A 13,182-nucleotide genomic window follows, 5' to 3' on the forward strand; every position below is an offset into this window, starting at 1 on the left:
GGAGGAAGCAGATCGAAAGCCATCGACAGTAAGGAGCAGGGTGTTGGGGAGACCAAAGGGTCAGCCGGGCGGCCTCTGGACATACCATCTGGGCTGTTGCACGAGACATGTGGAGTCTATCACTTCCAGTTTCTCATTCCCAGTTACAAGATGTTTTGTTTCCTTATTTCCTCTCTGAAGACCACCAGCAGCCAGCGATCAACCACTCTCATCCCTAAAGCCTTCAGGTCTGAGGACAGGAGTTCCCTGGCCTCTCGCTCAGGAATAACTAGTCCTGTTGTCTCAGGTGGCTTGTACCGCCTGTCCTCACCTGGGAAGGACATGTGAAAAGGTGTGGCTGTATTATGAGGGGAAAGCAATCTCAGCCGTGTTCAACAGAGATGTGGACTTAATACTGGTGTTCCCAGCAATTAAAGCAGTATATTTGGGTAGGGAATTATAATTGAAGAAATATAAAATGTTCATTGGTATAATGTGCATATTAATTTAATATAATGTGAATAAGAAGTCACTTGAGATGGAAGCTAGAAACAGCCCCTGTAGGACTATTGCCATGATAGGCAACAAAAGCAGGGCCTAGTTAACCCATTGGAAGGAGGTTCCATGTTGCCAGTAGGAAAAGAGGTGATGGCTGGTTTGGCCAGGTGGGATCCTCCCAGGCCCTGTGGGGCGGGCTATCTTGGTGAAGGACAACGTCAAATAATGAACACTCAAGGCCCAGTTAATAAACCTCAAGGTATTTGAGCTAGACAACCGTAGCCAACAATCACTGTGACACTTTTAAGGGGTTGGGGGAGAGGTTCTTTTGCTTAGCTGAAGCTTCTGATCCCATCACAATTCTTCTACCCATGGACGGACAGAAATAGAAATAAAAATAAAATAAATAAAGTAAAAATAAAATAAAATAAAATAAAATAAAATAAAATAAAATAAAATGAAGAAGGAGAAGGAGAAGAGAAAGAGGAAGAAGAAAAGGAGAAGGAGGAGTAGGAGGAACAGAAAGAGGAGGGGGAAAGAGAAAAAGGCGGTGGCAGTGGCAGCCTGTAGCCCAACAGATGTGAAGGAGGGATTAAGGGATCACGAGATACCCTCTGAGACCAGGGCTGCCATGAGAAATTTAGAATGTGTGGCTTCTGCACCGCCAGACTTGGACCAAGCATGTTATCATTTTCCAAAAATTGTACTTAAAGTACTTAATTGTACTTAATGTACTTAATACAAAGTGGTACAACCCACAACTTACTCTGGAATCATCCAGGAGGCCTGCTAGATGCTCAGAGTGCTCAGTGGTATCTCCACTCTCAGCCCAGAAAGCGGAGAACTGGGCGCTGAGCCTGGTGGTTTCTCCTAAAAGTTGACTGAGAGGTGCTCCTGAGAGAGGTGCCGGACGCCAGCTTCTCTCTCCGCAGATGAGGGACACAGGAGCTGGGAGCTCTTCCTCTGACCTGTTTTGTATTTTGGATGCAAGGGCATCGGGGTTAACCATCTATTTCCCCAAAAAGTGAGATAATGTTGTGTTAATGTGGATCCTTCTCCTGAGGTTTTTTACCATGAGTTAATTGAAACAGCATTGGCTTCTTTCTAGAAACATTTGTCTTATTCTCATCTCATGTTAAAAGTTGTCAAACAAACGACATGCAGATAAATTTACAAACATTCCCATCCCTGCATAAATCATATTTTCGTCAGTCTTGTCAAAACAATAATAAATATACTAATATTATAATTTGCTCTAAACATCTCAAAAATGTAGAGTTAAATTACTTTTTCTGGATGAACTTTGCATTCGATTCTGCGACAAATACCCACCATTTGCTTTGACGTGGATGGACCTGGAGGGTATTATGCTGAGTGAAGTAAGTCAGTCAGAGAAGGACAAACATTATATGGTCTCATTCATTTGGGGAATATAAAAAATAGTGAAAGGGAATAAAGGGGAAAGGAGAAAATTGAGTGGGAAATATCAGAAAGGGAGACAGAACATGAAGACTCCTAACTCTGGGAAACAAACTAGGGGTGGTGGAAGGGGAGATGGGCATGGGGTGGGGGTGACTGGGTGACAGGCACTGAGGGGGGCACTTGATGGGATGAGCACTGGGTGTTATTCTATATGTTGGCAAATTGAACACCAATAAAAAAATAAATTTATATAAAAAAAGATTCTGTGTCACTGATTATACATCTCGTGATGGCTGTGGCTAAAATATTGTCCTTATTTGTTACCTTAATTTAAACTCACATATAACTGATATTTAAAACAAGATGCTTCTGCCTTCGTGGGTTTTGAAAGTTGTTCCTTCAAATTGTCCTGTTGAGGGGCTATCTTACATCTTTTTAATTGCTCTGGATTTTAGTTTTTCTTTTATTTAGATTTCTCCTGAATAAATATTGAATTTTGTTCCTTCACTAATTTCTTCCCACAATCAAGGCAAGAGACCAAGCAGAGACAATCCCTTCAGTGGCTAATGAAGATCATGGGACCCCGTGGTTCATTCTTGGAAGGGAACTTGTTTAGAACATTCCACGTAAACGGACAATGATCTTCTGAGGAAAGGCTCTGGCAGTGGGGTCGAGTCAAAACGATGAGCAGTGTTTTAACCGTGTGCCCCCCTGTGCCTTAGCTTCCTGCTGGTGAGCTGAACGGTTCCCCCGTCAGCAAAGTAGGACTGAGGGTCTGCTCCAGTTTTTGCCTGATGGCAGGGCTGGCTTCAGGGGCAAGCAATCGGTGGCGTTTCTTTTATTGGGTCCCATGCTAAGAAGGAACATCTAAGGCTCTGCTGTCACCATCTTGAAATTCTTACTATTCTTTTTTAAAAAGGGGCCACATTCTCATTTTGCCGTGGGCCCTGCAAATTACTCAGCTGGAACTGCTGATGGAGCGCACGGAGCAGGTCTGTGACCTGCCGCCGTCACCGTCAACTTGCCTTTACCATTCTAGAACACATCGTCAAACCCTTCTGTTAGATATTTTACTTTCAGCACAAGACTTAGCATTTCATTAATGCAAGACACAGAGCATCCTCAGAAACTCGGGATATCTGGTTGTTGATACAGAGCCACTCCTGGGTGCTCATCCCTGCTCCCAGGTCTCCCCCAGCCTCCTCATTAGCCTCCCTATGGCAGGCCTGATCGTGGATAGTTCTTACAAATCTGCTTTCTCCAAAGATGCTGTGATCTCGTTGAAGACCGGGACAAGTATGATTCTTGTGGTATCACCTGTCCCTTGGGTAACAGGGTGGGTGTCATTCACATCAAGAGGAATCTATTTTATGGGAGAAGGAAAATGTGTCAGAGTCAAATAGTAAAAGAAAAAGGACCCATTGCAAATTCAAGGGCACAGGTATCAACCTGATTGCTGGGAGCCTTGGGCCTGCTCAGGGTGAGCGTGAGAGGACAGCTGGGCGTCAGCCCTGGCCTGCCCATTGCGAAGCCTGTGGTTGACTGTAGGCATAGGAGCGGCGACCAAGGCACGATGCTGATTTCACCACTGGGGAAAGTACGTCTTGGGGAAGGCGATGATTTATCTTCGCCTGACTCATCTCCTGATTGCATTTCATATAAGTATGTTTTTCTTGAGGTGTTTTTCTTGCTCTTCCATCAAGCATAGAACTCTATGGTAACCAATTTTGTGCTTAACATCATGTTGGGGCGGGGTGGGGGGGAGTTGAGAAGGTGCAGAAAGCACCTGAGGAGCTTACGGTCCATGACCTGCAGAAGCACGATCAGTATTCACTCACTTACTCAAATACTTGCCCGGCGCAGAGCACGACCAGCCCAGCCCTGGGCCCTTAGTCCAGTTGGTGAGGACAAGTTAAGGAAGTGTCACGACAGCTCCTGTAGATGATGGGCTCTAGATTCAGTATTGGGGGATCAGGGATGGCTCCTTAGAAGAAATGACATCTGGGCGGCCCCGGTGGCGCAGCAGTTTAGTGCCGCCTGCAGCCCAGGGCGTGATCCTGGAGACCCTGGATCGAGTCCCACATCAGGCTCCTTGCATGGAACCTGCTTCTCCCTCTGCCTGTGTCTCTTCCTCTCTCTCTCTCTCTCTCTGTCTCTCATGAATAAATAAATAAAGTCTTAAAAAAAAAAAAGAAGAAGAAATGACATCTAAACTGAGGAGGCCCAGGGAGCACTGGCCAGATGAAGAGGGTGGAAACAGATACAGGGAGCAACATGCGCTGGCCTGGAGTCCAGGGAGAGCGTGGTGCAGCTGAGCCCTGCAGGGAGCCCTGGACGGCTCTGCCATCGGTTTAGGAGGCAGGGGCCTGGGGTAGCGGTAAAGGGTGAGCACGCCTTACGCCTTAGTAAGGAGCTGACTTGCTCCTGAGCTGACCACTGACGGCATAACTGCCTGTTACTGAGGGTTCCCCACTCAGGGTCTGTTGTCATCAGTCTAGGGACACCATCTCCTCCAGCCCGTAAAATGCAATCATTCTGAAAACACTCAATGAGGGCCTCCAGGGTCCTGTTATTATTTTCAACGTTTCATTTTGAAATTATTTGTATTAGGGTTCTCCAGAGAAACAGAACCTATAGGAGATGTATACACAGATAGATCTAAGAGGGGATTTGTTTGGGTTTTTTAAAAGTTTTATTTATTTATTTGAAAGAGAGCAAGAGAGGACAAGTAGGGGGAAGGGCAGAGGCAGAGGGAGAAGCAGAGTCATGGAGTGTGGAACCCAACGTGGGGCTTGCCCCCAGGAATCTGGGATCATGACTTGAGCTGAAGGCAGATGATTAACTGACTGAGTCACCCAGGCGTCCTTAAGGAGGGATTTATGACTGGAATTGGCTCACACGGTTATGGAGGTCAAGAAGTTCCAAATCTGCTGTCTGCAAGCTGGGGACCCCAGGATCCCTGGTGGTGTGACTCGGAATGTGAAGGTCTGAGAAGCAGGGCAGCCGGGGTGGGAGCCTCAGTTTGAGGCTCAAGGCCTCAGAACCAGGAGCTCTGTTGTCCACGGCCATCGGAGACCTGGCATCTCACTCCCACCGCTACTTCATTGCCTGGGATTGAGGAGGGACTCCCGGCCCATCTGCCCCCAGGATCTCCCCTATGGCCTCATACGTGTGCCTCCAGCAGAAGCAGAATCTTTCCTTTGGATTTTGCATTCTGGAGACAGGAAGGTTGTGGGGTGACAGGTCATGACCACACTAGGCTGTGTGGAGTGGTTTGGGAGGAGCAAGCCTGAGAAGGGGGAGAGCAGGGGACAGGCAGCCTTGGGGATGCCCCAGATGCTGCAGTGACGCGTTCTCTTGTGCAGGACCTGAGGTTTCCCAGCAACTGCCCAGAGGGGTGGGGTGTGTCCAGGTTAGGTTCCCAGCACCCAAAGTGTCCCAAGTTGTCCCAAGCTGTGCCTTGAGGTCCCTGAACCCGGCGTGTCCCCTGGAGTAGTTGCTGGGGGCTGCCCTACATCTTACTCTTTCCTCCGACTAGTTCAGACTCAAGAAATGATGACACACTCTCTTCTTTTGAATTCTGGACCCGGTCCTTTCAGCTCCGCCACCATGGCCTCCCCACTTCCTGTTATTACCAGGTGGACACAGAAGGCCGTAGGGGAGTGAGTTGATACCTGTCTGGTAAGCTCATCAGTGGTCCCACTGTGACCACACATGACTATTTTTTGGGGTGTTTTAAAGCTCCCCGTGGGCTCTAACCTGCACCTCCTGAATCGGAAGCCCCGAGGGAAGGCTCCATAGCGTGTGTTTAAAATGCCCTTGTGTGGGGGCACCTGGGTGATTCGGTCAGTTGAGCATCTGACTCTTGCTTTCAGCTCAGTTCATGATCTTGGGGTCATGGGATCGAGCCCCGCGTCAGGCTCCTAGCTCAGCAGGGAGTCTGCTTGAGATTCTCTGTCCCTCTCCTTCCGCCCCTCCCCCTACTCATGCACACACACTCTCTCTTTTTCTCTCTCTCTTTAAATAAATGAATCTAAAATAAAAACTAAAAATGCCACTTGTAAAAAAAAAAAAATGCCACTTGTGTGAATCCGGTCTGGCCCTGGCCAGCATTTGAGAACTTCTGAATCATTCATAGTCAGGGAAGGGGAAAATCAAACGGAATATAAGTGAAATCATCAGTGCAAAATTTGTGTAAGATTCTTTGTTTAAGGAACAAATTCCCACTCCAAATCCTGATGTCGAAGAGCACACTCTTTAGCGGCTGCATTGCAGGGAAGAATAAGGCGGGCTCCTAGGGCTACTGAAAGTTGACAGTGTGTGTACATGTGTCTAAATGCATTTAAAATTACATGCATAGGGGCACCTGGGTGGCTCAGTGGTCCAGCGCCTGCCTTTGGCCCAGGGCGTGATCCCGGGGTCCTGGGATCCAATCCAACATCGGCCCTCCTGCAGGGAGCCTGCGTCTCCCTCTGCCTGTGTCTCTGCCTCTCTCTCTCTGTATCTCATGAATAAATAAATAAAACCTTAAAAAATAAAATTACATGCATGCATACACTTTCTGTCTTACACACACACACACACACACATACACACCTGTGAAAGGGATGGACAGGTAAATTCACACACATTCTATCGAGCACTTGCTCGATGCCAGATATTACATTTACCAGCTGCACTGAACTCCCAGGACAACCATCTCAGGGACACAAGCCAGCCATCCTATGGCACATCTAAAGAAACTGAGGCACAGGCAGGTTGGGAGTCAGGGGCTCGATTTGAACTCAGGCAGTCTGACATTCAAACCTTCTCTTCACCACGACCCTGTACATTCTGTTTAGTGTAAAAACCAATTATAGGTTCTGGCTTCTTCCAAACACTGGCATGTCCGTGTCTCCCATTGGTATCCCCACTCCCTGGCACGGATCTAGAAAGATCTCAGGCCTTGTCCCCCAGCCAAGCAATGAAGGAAGAGTAGAGAGAAACCTGAAAAAATATTTTAAGACAAATTGCTTCAGGTTGGTTTTCCAAGGCAGGACCTGGTGATGAGTTCTGTAGACCATTCCTGCCAAGGGGGGGTGGAGGGTGCGGGCAGGAGGAGCAGAGGACACGACAGACAGTCCTTTATCCTCCTGGCCCCTGGGAGCTGGACGGTATTTCTCCTGCAGCTCACATTGGGGAATCTGTAGCTGGGAATGCTGGGTTTAACCCACCCCCACCACCCCCACCCCCACCCCCGTCTGCGGCCTTTGCAGAATGTCTAGTGAATGTGCTGAAGCAGGCTCTTCCACAGGTCAACCCGGCTGCCTGGGCTGCACCCCATACCTCCCTGCCCCAGCAGGTAGCCAAGCAGCCCTAGCCTGAAGTCCACTGGATGTCAAGGCATGCACACTGAGTGTGCCTTGCCCTCCAGCCTGGGTTGGCTGAGTAGGGCCTCTGACAGGGGGCTGGCAAAGACACAGACCAAATGACCCCCTCCCGAGACTTCAGTCACCATTGTTCATTGACCCGGAGGTCCAGAAAGACTTGAAGGGTCTTTCCAAGGAGGTGGCTAACCATTTCTGTCATCTTCAGTGTCCAGAGAAAGGGTGTATTCAGGGACAACAAAAAAATGGGGAAGCCCTGTCCTACCCTGGACCACTTGGGCTCCTCCCCTAGTTCTGCACATGCCAGCTTCTCCTCAAATTGTTGGGGCTGGAGCTTAAAGAGCAGCCACGTTCCAGGGCAGAACTGGGCCTCCCTCTGTGCCAGCCACCCCTCGTCTCCTGGGGCGCCGGGCAAAGGCCTCTCCAGTTCCGTGTGATTGGAAAGTGCCCCTGCCAGGGTTGGACATTTGGGGTGGGACAAACTTCAAGAATCCTCAGAGCAGGGAGAGACTCCCCAGATGAAGGACGTGTGTGCTCATTCAGAGAGCAGATCCGGGCGCCTTCTCTGCCGGGGCATCGCTGCGGATGCTTTGCAATTGAAATAGAGTCTGGACGGTGCCGGAAGAATAAATGAGCTGTGGCAACGTCTGGAAACTCCTGGTTGCCAACCATCTGAGTATTTCCAAGACTTTTTCTGAAATACGACTTCTTCAGCATGGAATGAGATTAATTTCCCCATTATTTCTAGGATTTTTTTTTAAATTGGTAACACTTTAAGAGTCCAGTCATTATACATTCATTTGGTATTCATGGAAATAGCAGTGATCATAATGAATTCATTTGATATTCATGTGGTTGTCACATGCACTTCCATAAAGATACTATTGTAATGCAGCCTTCCTTTGGCTACATGCCTTTTTATGACACCAACTATTTCATCTGATCTGATTTTGCAGCCTCCAGAAGGTGATTTTCTCCATGTCGCAGGGGCTTTGTCTCAAGCCCAGCTTAGGTGCTTCAGAAAAATGTTCTGGTCCAGCTGCCACCTTGCACCGCTTCCGATTCACACCTACTCTCCATCGTGACGGACCCCTTGCCGTCCCTGGTCCCTCTGGTCTCTCTCTGAAGCACAGCCAGCTCGGCTGATGGCCTGCCACGCTCTCCCTAAACACGGAGGGAATTCTCGAGTGCTCGCACAGATACCAGAGACTCCCTGAGCTGAGTGTGCCCAAGCTGCGTTCCCTTGGGGACGAGGAAAGCAAGCCGAGTCCCAGTGCCCTTCCTTCCACGTGGCCTCAGCCTTTTGTCTCCTGTGAAAATCGACCAGGCAGGAGGCTGGTCCTCAGTTCCTGCTCCTACAGCCCAGAGATGGGACCTTATGAGCTTAATGACAAATATGATCAGTGTCTACTTCACCCTAGAAACCTGGAAGGGAAGCAGGCCAGAGTGTTTATCACCAGGAAGACGAGGAGGGGAGCAGCCTTGTATTTGCTCGGGTGTCGCCTCCCAGCCTGCTTCTCCACCCTGTCACCAGATCCTTCCTGCATTTCTGGACAGCAGAGGTGAGGCTGGCAAAGGCCAAGCGCCTTGCCTGGGTAGCCGCAGAGCCGGCGCACGGACGGTTATCTCCTGACTCTGGCCCCCCACTGGATCATACTCACCTGTCCCCCCGGGGAGGAGGGGGAGCATTTTGTTCAATGGGGACACAGGCAAACGCTGAGGTGACCAATGCCTCGAGTCAGGAGAGGCAGGTGAGGGACGTGGAGAAGCAGGCTGCCCGTGCCCTCACAGTCACCTCGGGGAAGCTCGGAAGCTGGGTGTCTTCCCTGGGCATCACGGGGATCACATCCTGGAGCCTAAATGCAACCCTTGGGGCCTACTTCATGGATCGAGCTTCTGCGCTCAACAGTGTAGGAACCTCAGATGGGAAAGCAGGGTAAGGACGGAGCTCTGGGGAGAGCTGCGGGGAGGCGTTCGCGGATGTCCTTTCATTTCCAACTTCTCTTATGTTTTCCTGTCGCTAATCAAATGCATTATCACATATTTAGTTTAATTACCATATCGGGTGGAAATTCATTTTTACTGATACAATTAAAAGACGGGCAAATAGCATCTTACAAGTGGCTTCGAGTCACGTTAACAAAAAATTGATACTAATTGATAGGATCCTCACATGATCTGATGGTAAAATTGATTAATTATGTCAAGGGGAATCCTCTGCCTGCCTCTTCTGGCTGCCCCACGCCAGCCAAGTGTTTGGCAACGAAGGGACCTGCATATTTGTGCGTGGAGCTCAGTAGGCAAGGGATGATTGGATGAGATCCCGGGACCCAATTCACACACCCTCGCCCGAGTCACGTGAATATGTGTCTGCTGGTCAGAAAACATTTCACTTAATTTAATTAAAAATTCAAAACCGCCACTAACGACAGAAATCCATTGTATGATCAGTACAGATATGTTGGTGCCTAAACCTTGATAAATCTAGTGTATCTGCCTTTTAAAGCCACTGAATAATTTCTATTTTTTTCTTCCATCTTTCTGCATCGCCTCTGCATTATCAGTACGTTCAAACTAAAAGCTATTCAAACACGTATTGAATACCTTCACAGGACACAAGAAACGGGCCGTCTCTCTACAAAGCAAGTGCATTATTAATTTCTTCACAAAATATCTGAACAAGATTTTTCAATTAATTTTTTCCTGTTGTGTTTGCCTCCACCTGACACCACAGATGTGATGTTGTCTTTTTCACAGCTGGAGACCAGCTAAAATGGCCTCTGGGATAATGTGAATATGTCAAGCAACAAAGAATATGGCATTTAAAGCAAGAGAATTCCTATATACATGACAAAACTTTGCCCTTTCCTCATGCTTCTTTCCTAGCTCATTCAGATGAGTGTCTGCAATTTCCTGACCTCCCAATTACTTCTTTAATGAGCAGGTTGGAAAAGCACCCCGTGTCACATCCGTGGCTAATACCCTCACTTATGGGACCTTGACCCCAGCCAGCCAGCCTCCTCCTGGTATGCTGTGTGATTAATAGTTCCACGCTGGTCTAATTGCAGTCTGCGCGTTGCTCCCACCAGGGCATTCCCCACAACTTTGGTGCCATCTCAGACACTGCGTATTTGCTGCCGGCCCCGTAGCTCTCGAGTGCCAGCCTGTGTCTACACGTGTGCATGCCTGCGTGCTGAGCATTTCCGGTTGAGAACCACCCTGACCTTGTGAGCCTCCGCGTACCTGGTCACACCCATGACCCTGGCCCATCGAGAGGACTTAATGACTGTCGTTCTACCTATGTTCATGACAGTGTCCACATAAGTTCTAAATAAACAGGAAAAGAAATTCGCTCTGCTGATGACTTTCCATGGGAAAGGCAAGAGAAGCCCATGGTTCACATCGCACTTCTGTAAAAATCAGATTTGGTCGGATTGGTTTATCTGTGCGAACGATTAGCTATGGTGACCCCGGCTTGTTTGTCACTATGGATGCGGATTGTCGAGCGCCTCCGACACAGGAGCTCCTGCCTCTCAACTTGCTTCCTGCATGCAGCCTCCCAGCACCCGAGGGGCCACCGGGGTCCGTTCACTTGTGTGGGTGGAAAAGGTAGAGAAAGCACGTGAGGTTTTGTTATGTCTTCCCTCTCTTGGAGAGTACTGGCGCCTTGAGGTGCCACAACAACAACGAAATGTGCATCCGAGGTGCCGGCAGAGCATATTCTCCAGCTACGCGATGCTCACCAGCCTCGGGGAGGAGAAGATGCACAATTTTGGCTTCCTCAGATGACAAGTAGGTTTTGGCCGTCGCGTGGGACTCGCTAATTGTCCAGATGGTCAATGTTCAGACCACGCTTCCCGGGTGGTGCCCCCCGCGGGCCACAGGCCCCGTCAGGCCACCTTTCAGTCCCTCAAGCACATGTCTTCGTGGGCCTTCCACTCGGCAGGCACCGCGATGAGAGTGAAAGGGACACAGCTCTGCCTCTCATCCCGCCTCAGTCACGGAGATGGAGAAACACAGGAGACAAAACTCTTTGGAGGAAGCTCAGCGAGGAGGGGGCCGCTTTGGTTGCAGGACCTGCGAGGTTCTCTCTCACAGATACGACTTGCAAGCTAAAGCCAAATGAGGACAAAGAACCAGCTCTGTAGAAACTTCGGGAAGCACATTCGATGAATAGAGAACAGGTGACAAGCAGCAAAAAGCTTGGAAAGGAAGAGGCGAGAGAGCAGAGCCCGAAGCTCCCTAAGTAGGGAGGCGGGGTGCTGTAATACGTAATCTCATCGCGGCCGTGATCCGGGGCCCATCCTTGGACCGAGGGGATGGCTTGCAGCAGAGAATGTGTATGGGGGGGTGGGGAGGGTGGGGGGGGGCGGTGGGGAGCGGAGTGGTGAGAATGCAAGCGGGAAGACTCAGGAAGTCCGAGTCAGCTATGTAGCCGCCTGCAATTTCCCATTGACCTTCCTTCTTAGTCCTTAATGACACCTTCTGCTCTCAGAGTGTCCCCACCTGTCCCTAGCTCAGAGCAGCTGGCTGTGGCCACGCGAGCGGATGGTGGGCCAGGCGCTCAGGCTGCCGAGGCTCGGGGTCCCGGCACAGCGTGAAGACGAGCTTACCGCCCCCCCACCCCCCGGTGCAATGCACACTATTTGTCCTCCACAATGAGCCGGATGATGCCCACGAGAGCCCAGCTCTGGGGCCAGGGCCGCAGGGCCAACAAACCGCTTCACGTCCTTACACCATGTCACCGCGGTTCAAAATAATAGGGAAGAGAGCGCACCGAGTTTCCCTGCAGTGGGTTCCGAGCCAAGTCCGAGTCCAGGCAGTGACACTTTGTGTCACACTGAGAGTAGAAGCCCGGGGGCGGCGCGTTCAAGACCCCGAGTGCTCGGCCTGCAGCCCGGCCTCTGTCCCTCTCAGGCTTGTCCCCCCAGCCGGGTGCTCAAACAGGGACCCTGCAGCCCATCCCCGTGTGTCTCTGGGCCGAGCTCGGAGGCCGAGACTGCAAGGCCGCTCTTGGCTGGCTTTCCCACTGAGTGGAGTCTGTCTGTCTGTCTGTCTGTAGGATCAAGCCAAATGGGCGCCAAAGAAGAGATGGAAAGCAGCTGTGTGGTGGGGGGGGGAAAAGGGGGAGACACAGGGAGGGAGGAGCAGTGGAGCCCGGCCTTGCCGCCTGTCTCCGTCGTGGGGTGCTCCCCTCCACAGGTTGGCCAATCCCTCCTCCGTTTCCTTCTCTGCCCTGTGAACTAACACACTCATGTCTTGCAGAAGCTATTTGGCTCAAACGCGTGTCACCCAGCTCAGGGCAAGTGCTCCACGGGGGTCATTAAAGGTGGGCTCTCGTGCTCGCTTAGGCAGCACGTATACTAAAGGTGGGCTCTCTCTGCGGGCGGTGGTCCCAGGCAGGGGGCTGAGCCCAGCCCGGGGTCCCCTCCCCAGCCCGGAGCGAGCCTGGGGGTCCCCCCTTCTCTGGCCACCTGCCTTCAGGGGCTCTCGGCGGCCGCTCTCGGGTGCTCCCCTCACCAGGCTCGGCCTGTGTCCCCCTCGGGAGCTGGTTCGGCCGCGGCCGGGCCTCGGGGCCCTGCCTCCCTGCAGCATCCCCGGCCGGCCTCCCCGCACCTCCCGGACGGCCCTTGCCCCCACCAGCCGTCCTGACTGGTTTATTTCTCCAGATGCTGCGTGATCTCATCTCTTATTAATGTCTCTAGGATTTTGCCTACACCGGGGTCAGACGTGCTGTCTCCGTGCTGGTTATTCCCCTAGGCCCTTTCTTAGAGACTGGGGTTTGCCATCGTTCGATCTGTCAGCATCTCTCATTCCAGAAGAACCCTTTGAAACGTCTATGATCGAAAGAGCAATCCCTTCTCGCCTTGTGAATGGCTGCGGGCAGAGCACAGTTGACTGAGAATCCTGTTTTTCT

General features: G+C 50.7%; 1 long non-coding RNA gene across 3 annotated transcripts in view; it reads right to left on the reverse strand.

Moving 5' to 3' along the window:
- Positions 1 to 1,233: 1,233 nt before the first annotated feature.
- LOC144300936 (uncharacterized) overlaps positions 1,234 to 13,182 on the reverse strand; it is an 87,163-nt gene continuing 75,214 nt past the window's right edge. The window contains exons 6-7 of one of the 3 annotated variants that reach the window (XR_013367680.1): positions 3,147 to 3,262; positions 1,234 to 1,445 (exon numbers count right to left, since the gene is read on the reverse strand). This is a non-coding gene — a long non-coding RNA (uncharacterized LOC144300936). Of the gene's footprint in view, positions 1,446 to 2,798; positions 3,263 to 13,182 lie in introns of those variants that run through there. The other 2 variants (XR_013367682.1, XR_013367679.1) reach the window with 2 other exon arrangements.

This window comes from Canis aureus, chromosome 29, assembly GCF_053574225.1.
Source record: "Canis aureus isolate CA01 chromosome 29, VMU_Caureus_v.1.0, whole genome shotgun sequence".
NCBI lineage: Eukaryota > Metazoa > Chordata > Mammalia > Carnivora > Canidae > Canis > Canis aureus.